Here is an 11,430-nt window from a genome sequence, read left to right as displayed (position 1 = left end):
TTTGGTGAAATTCAATAGTGAAACCATTTGGACCTGGTCCTTGCTATTTTGGAAGGTTATTAATTATTGATTTCAATTTCTTTAATAGTTGTAAGTCTATTCAGATTGCCTATTTCCCCTTGTGTGAGTTTTGGTAGATTGTGTCTTTCAAAGAATTGGTCCATTTCACCTTTTATCAAATTTGTGGGTGTAGAGTTCAAAATACAGTTGACGCTTAAACAATGTGGTGGTTAGGGGCACAGACTCCTTGTGCAGTAAAAAATCCACGCATAACTTTATAGTAGGCCCTCCGTATCCATGGTTCTGCATCCAAGGACTCAACCAACTGTGGATCATGTAGTGTTGTAGTATTTATTGAAAAAAAAAACCTGTGTATAAATGGACTTCTGTAGTTCAAACCTGTGTTGTTCAAGGGTCTACTGTATTCTATTATCATTTTACTGTCCATGGGATTAGTAGAGCTGGTTCCTCTTTCATTTCTGATACCAGTAATTTGTGTCTCCTCTCTTTTTCTTTTTTTGTTTAAACCCTAACCAGCCTTGATTTCAATGGCAGAGCTCCAGCAACCTGGAAGCACCTCACCAAGCCTCTCAGTGGAGCGGGAAGGGGCAGGGAATTGGAACTCAGAGGCTCAAATCTTAGAGAAGGGCTGATGGCAAGCCTGGGGAGAGGCTGCATGACTGTGGGGAGTCCCCTAGCGCAGGTCGTGGGCCATGAACATGCCTCTGGCCCTGCGCAGGATGGGGTCCTTGGCAGCATCACTGGGGTGCTCCTTGGACGGGATCTCCAGTAGCGCTGCAGTGAAGCACTGGTGGGCATCGAGCGCATGCTGCACCTCTCTGCGATGTACTGGTTGATGAGGATGATGCCGATGTCCTCCCGATTTAGAAACCACCAGAAAGTGTCTTCCGTCTCACTGATGGTAGCATCCTTCTCCACCACCAGGAAATTCGGGTGGTGGTTCTTGTTAAGCTCCCCTATGCCACCCAGCAGGAAGCCAGTCACCGTGTCCTCGTCTCCCATCACCACAATTAGCTTCCCCCTCTCCGCCATCCTCACAGTCAGCAATACTTCAAATATTTTACTTTATTCTCTTTTTGCTTGGATGGTTTCTGAAGATAAGTTCGATTTAATTGTTCTTATTCCTCTGTTGGTAAGACATTATTTTCTCTGGCTTCTTTCAAGATTTTCTGTTTGTCTTTGATTTCCTGCAGTTTGAATATGATATGCCTAGATATCAAATTTTGGGCATTTATCCTGTTTGTTGTGCTCTGAGCTTCCTGGATGTGTGGTTTGGTGTCTGTCTTTCATTTTTGGAAAATCCTCAGCCTTTTTTATTTATTTATTTTAACAACTTTATTGGAGTATAAGTGCTTTACAATGGTGTGTTAGTTTCTGCTTTATATTCTTAGCCTTTAAAACTTCAAATATTTCTTCTGTTCCTTTCTTTCTTCTCCTTTTGGTATTGATATTACATGTATATACACTTCTTGTAATTGTCCCACAGTTCTTGAATATTCTGTTCAGTCTTTTTCATTCATTTTTTTTCCTTTTGTATTTCAGTTTTGGAAGTTTCTATTGATCTATCTTCAAGTTCACTGATTCTTTATGAGTGAATCCATCAAATACATTCATCATTTCTGTTATAGTGTTTTTGATTTCTAGCATTTTCTTTTGATTCTTTCTTAAAGTTTTCATCTCTCTGCTTACATTACCTACCTTTTCTTGCATTTGTCTACTTTTTCCCTGAGAATGCTTAGCATATTAATTGTAGCTATTTTAAATTCTCAGTCTGATAATTCCATATCTGAGTCTGGTTCTGATGCTTCCTTGTTCATTCAGAGTGTGCTTTTTGTCTTTTAGTATGACTTGTGATTTTTTTTATAGCCAAACATGATGTACTGGGTAAAAGGAACTGAGGTCGTATGAGGTTTAAATTTATCTGACTAGGAGGTACACTGTGTATATTTTTTGTTGCAATTGTGGTGTCAGAAGCTAAAATTTCCTCTGGTGTCCTTGCTTTTTCTGTTTGTCTCTCTAGTTTGGAGGGCAGGAGTTTCCCTATGAGCTCCATTCTCTGATGAATACAAGAACTGTTGATTTTTACCTTGAGGAAAGCTCTTTTTCTAAAAATAAATTTATTTATTTTTGGCTGTGTTGGGTCTTCGTTGCTGTGCGTGGGCTTTCTCTAGTTGAGGCAAGCGTCGGCTACTCTTCCTTGCAGTGTGCAGGCTTCTCATTGCGGTGGCTTCTCTTGTTGCGAAGCACGGGCTCTAGGCTCACAGGCTTCAGTAGTTGTGGCATGTGGGCTCAGTAGTTGTGGCTCGCAGGCTCTAGAGCGCAGGCTCAGTAGTTGTGGCACACGGGCTTAGTCGTTCTGCGGCATGTGGGATCTTCTCGGACTAGGGATTGAACGTGTGTCTCTTGCGTTGGCCAGCATATTCTTAACCACTACGCTGCCAGGGAAGTCCAAAGCTCTTCTTGTGAGTACTTCGAAGCTCTTTATGTGTCAGACCTAAAACTGGAAGTCAGAACCATTTCTTTTTTAAGAGTAGACTTTCTATTCTGACTTAACAAGTAGTTTTCAGATGCAATCTTCTGGGGTTTTTTTGTACTTGGCCTTAAATTTCCAATATAATTCCTACTATCTATATTCTCCAATGTACTGTTGATTAAGTTTAGGCTTGCTACTGTTGAGTTCTAGACTACCAATGGCCCATGTCAATTTTTGAAGAACATATTTGACTTTTATGCCATGCTGAATTATTGTGAAAATCCACCCACCCCAGAAGTCCCCCAGGATTTGGAAGCATCAACTACCTCTGGCACTGGGGACAAAGAGTTGAGCCTCTGAGTTTCCAATCAGCTTTTTGGTTCCTTTGATCTTAATCATGACCGTATAACCAAGATTTATTTAATGAGGCCTGAAAGCTCTTGCTTCCATTTGTAATTGCAATATCCAGACATTGGAACGGAATGGAAGGAATCGAGAATCATTTTCTAGCCTGGTTTTCTCTATTTTATTCTGTCTCTAAACAGTCTGTGCCTCATGGCAAGCAGTCTTTGCTATGGAATGAACTGTGTCCCCCTACAGTCATATGTTTAACCCTAGCTGCACCCCCCACCATGAGACTCTATTGGAGGTAAGGCCTTTAAGGAGGAAGTAAAGGTCAAATGAGGTCCTAAGGGTGGAGCTCTAATCTGATAGAACTGATGTCCTTATAAAAAATGAAGAAGCACCAGAGATCGATCTCATCTCTCTCCATCTCTCTCTGTGCCACGTGAGGACTCAGCAAGAAGGTGGCCATCTGCAAGACACAAAGAGGGCTCTCACCAGACACTGAACCCTGCCGGAAACTTGATCTTGAATTTTCCAGCCTCCAAAACTTTGAGAAAATAAATTTCTGTTGTTTAAGTCACCCGGTCTATGATATTTTGTCATGGCAGCCGTAGGAGACCAAGACAGTCCTTTGTTGACTAATGTAACTGGGTTTACTGAGAAGTTTCAGCTTGGTGCAAAATCAAGATAAAGTGGCTTCAGTGTTTCCAATTACTGTCTTCTCTCGTGTACTGCTGGATCTCCCTTTCCAGTACAGCAATATGATCTTATGAAGATTCCCTAGCTTTGTGGCCACTTTTGGGTATAAAAATTTAGTTCAAATTAAAGCATTAATTTCAAAGTTGTTTTAAATCTCATCTCCTTTCCTTATCCTCAGGTCAGGCTTGAGTGGCAGTCCTGACTATGAGATTTGAGATGGAAGGTGTTGGCAGGGTCTGGCTCTGAGACACCTTTTTCCTCTCTCTTTAATAACACTCTCTGTGGCTATTCCTGCCTCTCTAATACTGACAGGCTGAAGATGCCCTCTGTACGGCAATGCTGAAATATCGATCTGATCATTGGACATACATCTAGTTTCTTCGTGGGTCTCCAAGAAGCCTCTCTATTATGCTGTTCCCTGACAGATGAGGTCCCCATTTAGCAGAACAGCCTATAGCCGCCTGTTGCTAAGGTGCCTCACCTGGCAGCCAGCCTCCTTGATCGGGCTATTAGCAAACTTGCTCTAGCCAGGTAATCTTGGTAGTGACCACTGGAAATTCATGTATTTTCGCATGCCAAAAGGAGGGAATTCAGACTGCTCTATCGCCCTCCCTCTCCCTCCAGTCATCCATACGTGTTTAAGCCTATTCTTCCTTCTCAGAGAAGTACACAAATGAAATCCTAAATTATGTTTAAGATTTTGATTTATGTCAAAAGAGATCTTCAGGAATAAAGAAGACCCCTTAAAACAGGGACCAATTAACAGGCTTGTGAACTCATTTTTGTAACTATTACCTTATCCTCTAATTCTTAAATTGTTATTCAACTTCCACAGGATGAATCTTTTACTTTACTCAACAAATATTTATTGAGTACCCAAGGTATGCAGGGCACATAAATAAAAATGTTCAAGATTGTTCCTGCCTTCAATATATCTAAGGAGAGCTAAAATAGATAAATATTTTTAATCTCAAGGTAAAAGATGACAGGTGACATAAGACAGTGTTAAGAGAATTCAAAAAGGAATAAATAACTATTTTGATTTATCCAGGAAAGACTTAGAGAATGGGACATTTGAGCTGCATAGGAGTTGTATATTCAGAGAAAGAAAAGATACTCTAGATTATAAAACAAAAACATACAAACAAAAGCGATGAAATGGAAAAAACACTTGAAATTGTTGGGGAAAAGATATATATTTTAGTGTATCCCTCTTTGATGTTAAAGTAAATATTGGAAGTGGAAAGATATAAGAATAAAAAGAAGGCATGAAGAAGTAATAAGAACTAATTAAGCAGTTGGATTTTCCCACCTTTAAGTAGGTTCATGTAGCACTTTGCACAGAGTGAATACTGAAAAAGATGTTTTAGCAACTTGACTGCTAAATCCCAACTATGCTTAAACATCTCATTCTTTTCTACTAAATTAATAGACATTAGAATAAGGAGTTTTGAAAGCAGCTTTACATCTTTCTATTTTTTTCTCAGTTGAGCAACTATTCACTATGTATGTCTAGCCGCCATGAGAAATACAAAATCTATAACATAATCTCACCCTACAAGGAGCTTAAATTTTATTTTTTACTTTCCCTGATTTGTTTTGTTTTTGCAAAGATAGCAAAATAACTGACACTAATGAGCCTAATTCAATTATAATTTATTATTAACCACACCCCCTACTGTTACTGTTCTTCTCCCTCCTTTGCTTAAGAAAATGTAGGAATAATTTCTGACATAATGTTAACCTGAGTTGTTACTACTGGTTATTTACTGGAACAGAATGGTTTTATTTTGGTTCTTTTGTCACTGAGAGCCAAAAATGACTTTTTGAATTTCTAATTGGCATATTCTTTCTCTGTGATTTCCATGAATTTTCAGTGACTACTTTTATCAACTATATAGGTATGGCTTATATATAATTTCATTTTCAGAATGAACTGCTAATCAAAATGCTTTTCCCATTTCAAAAACGAAGATACACTAGGTATAAGAAAGTAGGTAAAATAAGGCCCCTTTATTACAGAAATTTTAATTTTAGCGAGATCCCTTACGTCATCTATTCCAGTTTAATTATCCTAACCTTTTGTGTTGATTACCTTGGGCAAGGCATGTTTGAACAAACTTAAGGCAGAGAGAGGCTTGTTAACAACAGTCCATTCCTCAGCAGATGGTAACCACATCCTGTTTGACAATATACATGCTACCTGTAGATGTCACTATACCCTTATAATTCCTCTCAGTGCAGTGACCTATTCATTCCCCTCCACACCCCCCACTTCAGAGTTACAGGAATGAATATTTGAAGAGATCCTGAATTTCTGTTTTCTAAACAGAGAATTGAAAGGTGAGATTTCCCAGAATATAAAATACAAAATTGCAAAGCAGCAATCTCAGAGACAGACAGGTGCGCGCACATGCACACGCCTGCCACCCCCAAAAGGAGTGCTTTCAAAGGTAGATAATTATATTTACCACCTATGTTTCATTAGTCAATTGGATAATCTTTCAGGTTAGAAACAAGATCAAGGCAAGGGGCTTCCCTGGTGGTGCAGTGGTTGAGAGTCCGCTTGCCGATGCAGAGGACACGGGTTCGTGTCCCGGTCCAGGAAGATCCCACATGCCGCGGAGCGGCTGGGCCCGTGAGCCATGGCCACTGAGCCTGCGCGTCCGGAGCCTGTGCTCCGCAACGGGAGAGGCCACAGCGTACCGCGAAAGATCAAGGCAAGAATGTGGCTATTACCTCTCTTTTCTTCTTTATTTACAAATAATCTGTAAAATCTTAGCCTAAAAATAAACAAAATCATGTTTCAACGACTGTTCACTCATAAGATCTTAGAAGAGTTGAATAAAATGGACTTCCTGTTTTGTTTTTTCTGCAGTACGCGGGCCTCTCACTGTCGTGGCCCCTCCCATTGCGGAGCACAGGCTCTGGAGGCGCAGGCTCAACGGCCATGGCTCACGGGTCCAGCCGCTCCGCGGCATGTTGGATCCTCCCAGACCGGGGCACGAACCCGTGTCCCCTGCATCGGTAGGCGGACTCTCAACCACTGCACCACCAGGGAAGCCCGGATTTCCTGTTTTAAAAAAAGGATGTGAAAATGATGCTTTCATGGATTAATTAATGGCAGAAGAAATATAAACAAATATGCCTAGTTTTAAGAATAGGTTTTTGCTTTGGCAGCCTTTTGCCTGGGCAACCAAACACTGGGCCCAGTTTCTTGTTTATTGGGCAGTCAGGTCCCCTTCTGTCAATCTGGGCCTAGTGATCACTTTATCACCACTTGTAGCATACCAAAGTGTTCCAGGTGGGAAGAGAAGGATACTCAGACATGACTTGGGCCTTGAAAGTCATCCTTAGCATAACTGCAAAAGGCAGATCTCCCCCATTAAGAAAAACATAGCCCAAGCTGAAGCAGTAAATGATCTCAGCTTTTCAAATCCAAAGAGAGTTGGAGAAAGGGAGCGTCAGTTAATTAAAATCAGCTTTTCAGGTAGGAATGTGAATGTCCAGGCTATCCTCTGGTTGATGCTGATTGCCAAAGGGCACGGCTCAAAAAAAACCCTCTACTGGATCAACAGGAGGATTACGGAGTCATAACCTTCCACACATAGACCCAGAAGAGAGGAAAAATCAAAGAGAGAAAAAAATCAAAATCAAAATCATGTAGTTAGAATGACCATGAGTGAAAAAGTAATAAATTAAAAATAAAGTAAGGTGTGCAGAATGGAAAAGTCTGAAATAAACCCTATATATGGCTATGGATGTGGACAGAAGTCAATAATAGCAATGCATAATTGGAGTTGGGGTAGCCACTGCCAATGCTATGAAGGCCTTACATTGTAGCTATTTGTAAATATGCTTCATACTCGTCGTTAGTGACTCCTTAGAGGGCTAAAACACAGCCTATTCATCTTGGTTCCCCCATAGCACCTAGCAAATCACCTGGTACCTATTGGATTCTCAAAAAACATTTATTTATTAAATAAACTGAAAGCAAAAGCTATCCAGTGGGAAAAACAAACAGAATGTAGATAGTTCTTGGATGTTGTCAATAAAAAAGAATAGGATGTCAAAAACTAGTTTGAACGTCTCAATTTGGAGATAGTGAAAAAGTTGGTATTGTTGTCAGACACTTGGAATGCAGAAGGGAGATTCAATTTGCATATGAGAGATTCATTTCCTTTGAGAATATATGGGGATGGTACATATTTGACGGAGGAATATAAAATAGACTGGGCTTAAATCTAACTGGTTGGAAATATAAGATGTTAAGAAAGAAGCTGGAGAGGAAGATTTGGGATTCCTAGGTGGAGAGAACACATTTAAATCTTCAGAATGAATGAGACCCCCGAGGAAATGTGTATAACATATTATGCATATGAAGAAGGTCTAAAACTAAAGATTTTTGGATATCTGGAGTCAGAAGGTGGGAGAAGAAGGTGGAATCAGAGCCAGCTGAAGAGAAAATAGTGCTATACTAGCTGAGAAAAGAAAATTGCCAAAAAGGAAACCATATTACTACAATAATGAACAATATATATAATAAAGAATTTAGATGGATAATTTTAAAAGAGCAAACAAACCCCTTTACTAGTTTTTTCCAACAGGTCTTTAGTAGTTGCCTAAGAGAGCTGCCTTACTATGATATATAAGTTAGATATTTCGACAGTTCCTCCAGGAAGGAGTTGGAGGGGTGGGGGGGAGGTTAGTGGGCTAAGTGGTGAGGAAATGGAAACCACATATATAGGCAGAGGGTGTAAATGAAAGATCTCTTAACAGATTGATTACGTAAGGTCAAGGTATATGGATTCACTTTTTTTCACTTGGTGGTCCTTTGCCTTCTCCATGGACAACTGAATTAGAACTGAAACTACACTAACTTCATATATGGATAGCTGAGAGAAGGAAGATACAGCACTAAAACATTTATCCATGATTTTTACATTAAAACAAATATTTATTTAATTTAAAGGTTCTTATACCTCATTTTTCGGGGCAAGGGGGAATATGGGATGGGCTATTCTGAGTCTTTTGAAAGCTATGCTCCCCCAGAAGAAAATGCACATTCACACTGAAAATTACATGAAATTAGAGAAGATCTACAAATCCCTTCCAAAGATCCCAGCGTAAGAAGCCCTAACTTAGCAAACAGTCTGCAAATTCACTGAACCTGATGCTTAAAGTGAGAAGAGCACAGTAGGATGAGGAGTCCTGAGCCGTAGTTTCACTGTTCCCAGTTCAGCTGTGTTATCAGGAAGAAATACTATGATCTTCATAGAGGTCATGAGACTAAATTATATCTTAGGTCCCTTTCAGTAAAACCTGTTACATGTTATGTTTCTACTTAAAAAGCCAATAAAGAATATCATCACTGAATTAATTCTTTTCTATTTGTATTTGTATTTTTATGCTTACATTTCTTCTCACAAAAAGCAACAGACCATTTTACAGATGAGATACACATTTCAATTTATGCTTACCAGATATTTAGAAGACAGGTGCTAATTGCATTTTAAACCCCCATTTGAACACCAGCTGCTCCTAAATAACTTTTAGTCTGAGGACAACTTTTGGATCTTTCCTTATTTTTCTACTAATTTTGAGCCACTAAAAAAAAATAAGAGATAGCCTAGCAGCTTGGAATACAATCACAGGCCACTTTCACAAGGGGAATGATCAAATTTAACTTCCTAGGAAAGTTAGACCATTGTTTCTTTTGAACAATTTGAAGTTCTTCTGCCAAACAAGAACTGAAAGGCGTCAAACAGCCTTCTTCACAGACGGCAAGAGCTTAGTAACAGGAGAGTGGCAGGGTCAAACGAAGGTGCTCCAGAGTGCAGAGAAAGAGAGAAGGAGACGAAGCACTCAGAAGTGACAGGAGAATGAGGCAAGGACAAGCTAGCTGGATTTCTGCTCCATTTGATACTGCACATATGGGTATACCAGGAGCGGCTCCTTCAGAATGAACACAAGGCAGCTTTGTCTCCAGGTGAGAGTACTGAACCTCCAGAATTTTGGAAAACACATCCTGATTATTTTGGAGGAAAAGGAAAGAAGTGTTATCTGGTTATTCTCAACCTAAATTTCCCCTTTAGAGTCATTAAAAAAAAAATTTCAGGAAGGCATCTGTCTTCCAAACTAACACTTTTCTAGAACCTTCTAAAGAGGCATTTGGGGCAAATATAGTTGATGGAACTTAGCAGAACAGGATGATTATCTGTAGAGCTAACTTCTGTGATGGGAATACATAAGTTATTAGAGTCAATTCTAACGAGCAGTCAGAATTTTTAGACTGTATTTCAAAAAGGGGGAAAAATATTCCAATACCTGAAAGTCAATAGCGCAACACTCTGATTCCTAAATAGTCTTTCAAAAGCCCATGAAGACATTGGTTCAAGATGGTGGAGTAGAAGGACGTGCTCTCACTCCCTCCTGTGAAAACACCAGAATCACAACTAGCTGCTGGACAATCGACAGGAAGACACTGGAACTCACCAGAAAAGATGCCCCACATCCAAAGACAAAGGAGAAGCCACGATGAGACGGTAGGAGGGGCGCAATCACAATAGAATCAAATCCCATAACTGCTGGGTGGGTGACTCACAGACTGGAGAACACTTATACCACAGAAGTCCACCCACTGTTGTGAAGGTTCTGAGCCCCATGTCAGGCTTCCCAACCTGGGGGTCTGGCAACGGGAGGAGGAATTCCTAGAGAATCATACTTTGAAGGCTAGTGGGATTTGACTGCAGGACTTCAAGAGGACTCGGGGAAACAGACTCCACTCTTGGAGGGCAGACACAAAGTAGTGTGTGAATCGGGACCCAGGGAAAGGAGCAGTGAAGCCAGGGGAGACTGAACCAGACCTACCTGCTAGTGTTGGAGGGTCTCCTGCAGAGGTGGGGGGTGGCTGTGTCTCACCGTGAGGACAATGACACTGGCAGCAGAAGTTCTGTGAAGTACTCCTTGGCGTGGGCCCTCCCAGAGTCTGTCATTAGCCCCACCAAAGAGCTGGGTAGGCTCCAGTGTTGGGTGGCCTCAGGCCAAACAACCAACAGGCAGGGAACCCAGCTACACCCAGCAGCAGACAAGCAGACTAAAGTTTTACTGAGCTCTGCCCACCAGAGCAACAGTCAGCTCTACCCACCACCAGTCCCTCCCATCAGGAAACTTGCACAAGGCTCTTAGATAGTCTCATCCGCCAGAGGGCAGGCAGCAGAAGCAAGAAGAACTACAATCTTGCAGCCTGTGGAACAAAAACCACATTCACAGAAAGATGGACAAGATGAAAAGGCAAAGGGCTATGTACCAGATGAAGGAACAAGATAAGACCCCAGAAAAACAACTAAATGAAGTGAAGACAGGCAACCTTTCAGAAAAAGAATTCAGAATAATGATAGTGAAGATGATCCAGGACCTCGGAAAAAGAATGGAGGCAAAGATTGACAAGATGCAAGAAATGTTTAACAAAGACCTAGAAGAATTAAAGAACAAACAAACAGAGATGAACAATACAATAATTGAATTAAAAAATACACTAGAAGGAATCAACAGCTGAATAACTGAGGCAGAAGAATGGATAAGTGACCTGGAGGACAGAATGGTGGAATTCACTGCTGTGGAACAGAATAAAGAAAAAAGAATGAAAAGAAATGAGGACAGCATAAGAGACCTCTGGGACAACATGAAACGCAACAACATTCGCATTATAGGGGTCCCAGAAGCAGAAGAGAGAGAGAAAGGACCCGAGAAAATATTTGAAGAGATTATAGTCGAAAACTTCCCTAACATGGGAAAGGAAATAGCCACCCAAGTCCAGGAAGCATAGAGAGTCCCATACAGGATAAACCCAAGGAGAAACACGCCGAGACACACAGTAATAAAACTGGCAA

At 40.7% G+C, this 11,430-nt stretch overlaps 1 pseudogene; it reads right to left on the bottom strand.

Annotated features, from left to right (window-relative positions):
* Nucleotides 1-694: 694 nt before the first annotated feature.
* Nucleotides 695-1,053, bottom strand: LOC136142999 (V-type proton ATPase subunit F pseudogene; annotated as a pseudogene).
* Between the last annotated feature and the right edge of the window lie 10,377 nt (nucleotides 1,054-11,430).

This window comes from Phocoena phocoena, chromosome X, assembly GCF_963924675.1.
Source record: "Phocoena phocoena chromosome X, mPhoPho1.1, whole genome shotgun sequence".
NCBI lineage: Eukaryota > Metazoa > Chordata > Mammalia > Artiodactyla > Phocoenidae > Phocoena > Phocoena phocoena.
Note: the sequence above shows the minus strand (reverse complement) of the source record. Positions and strands in the feature narration are given on the sequence as shown.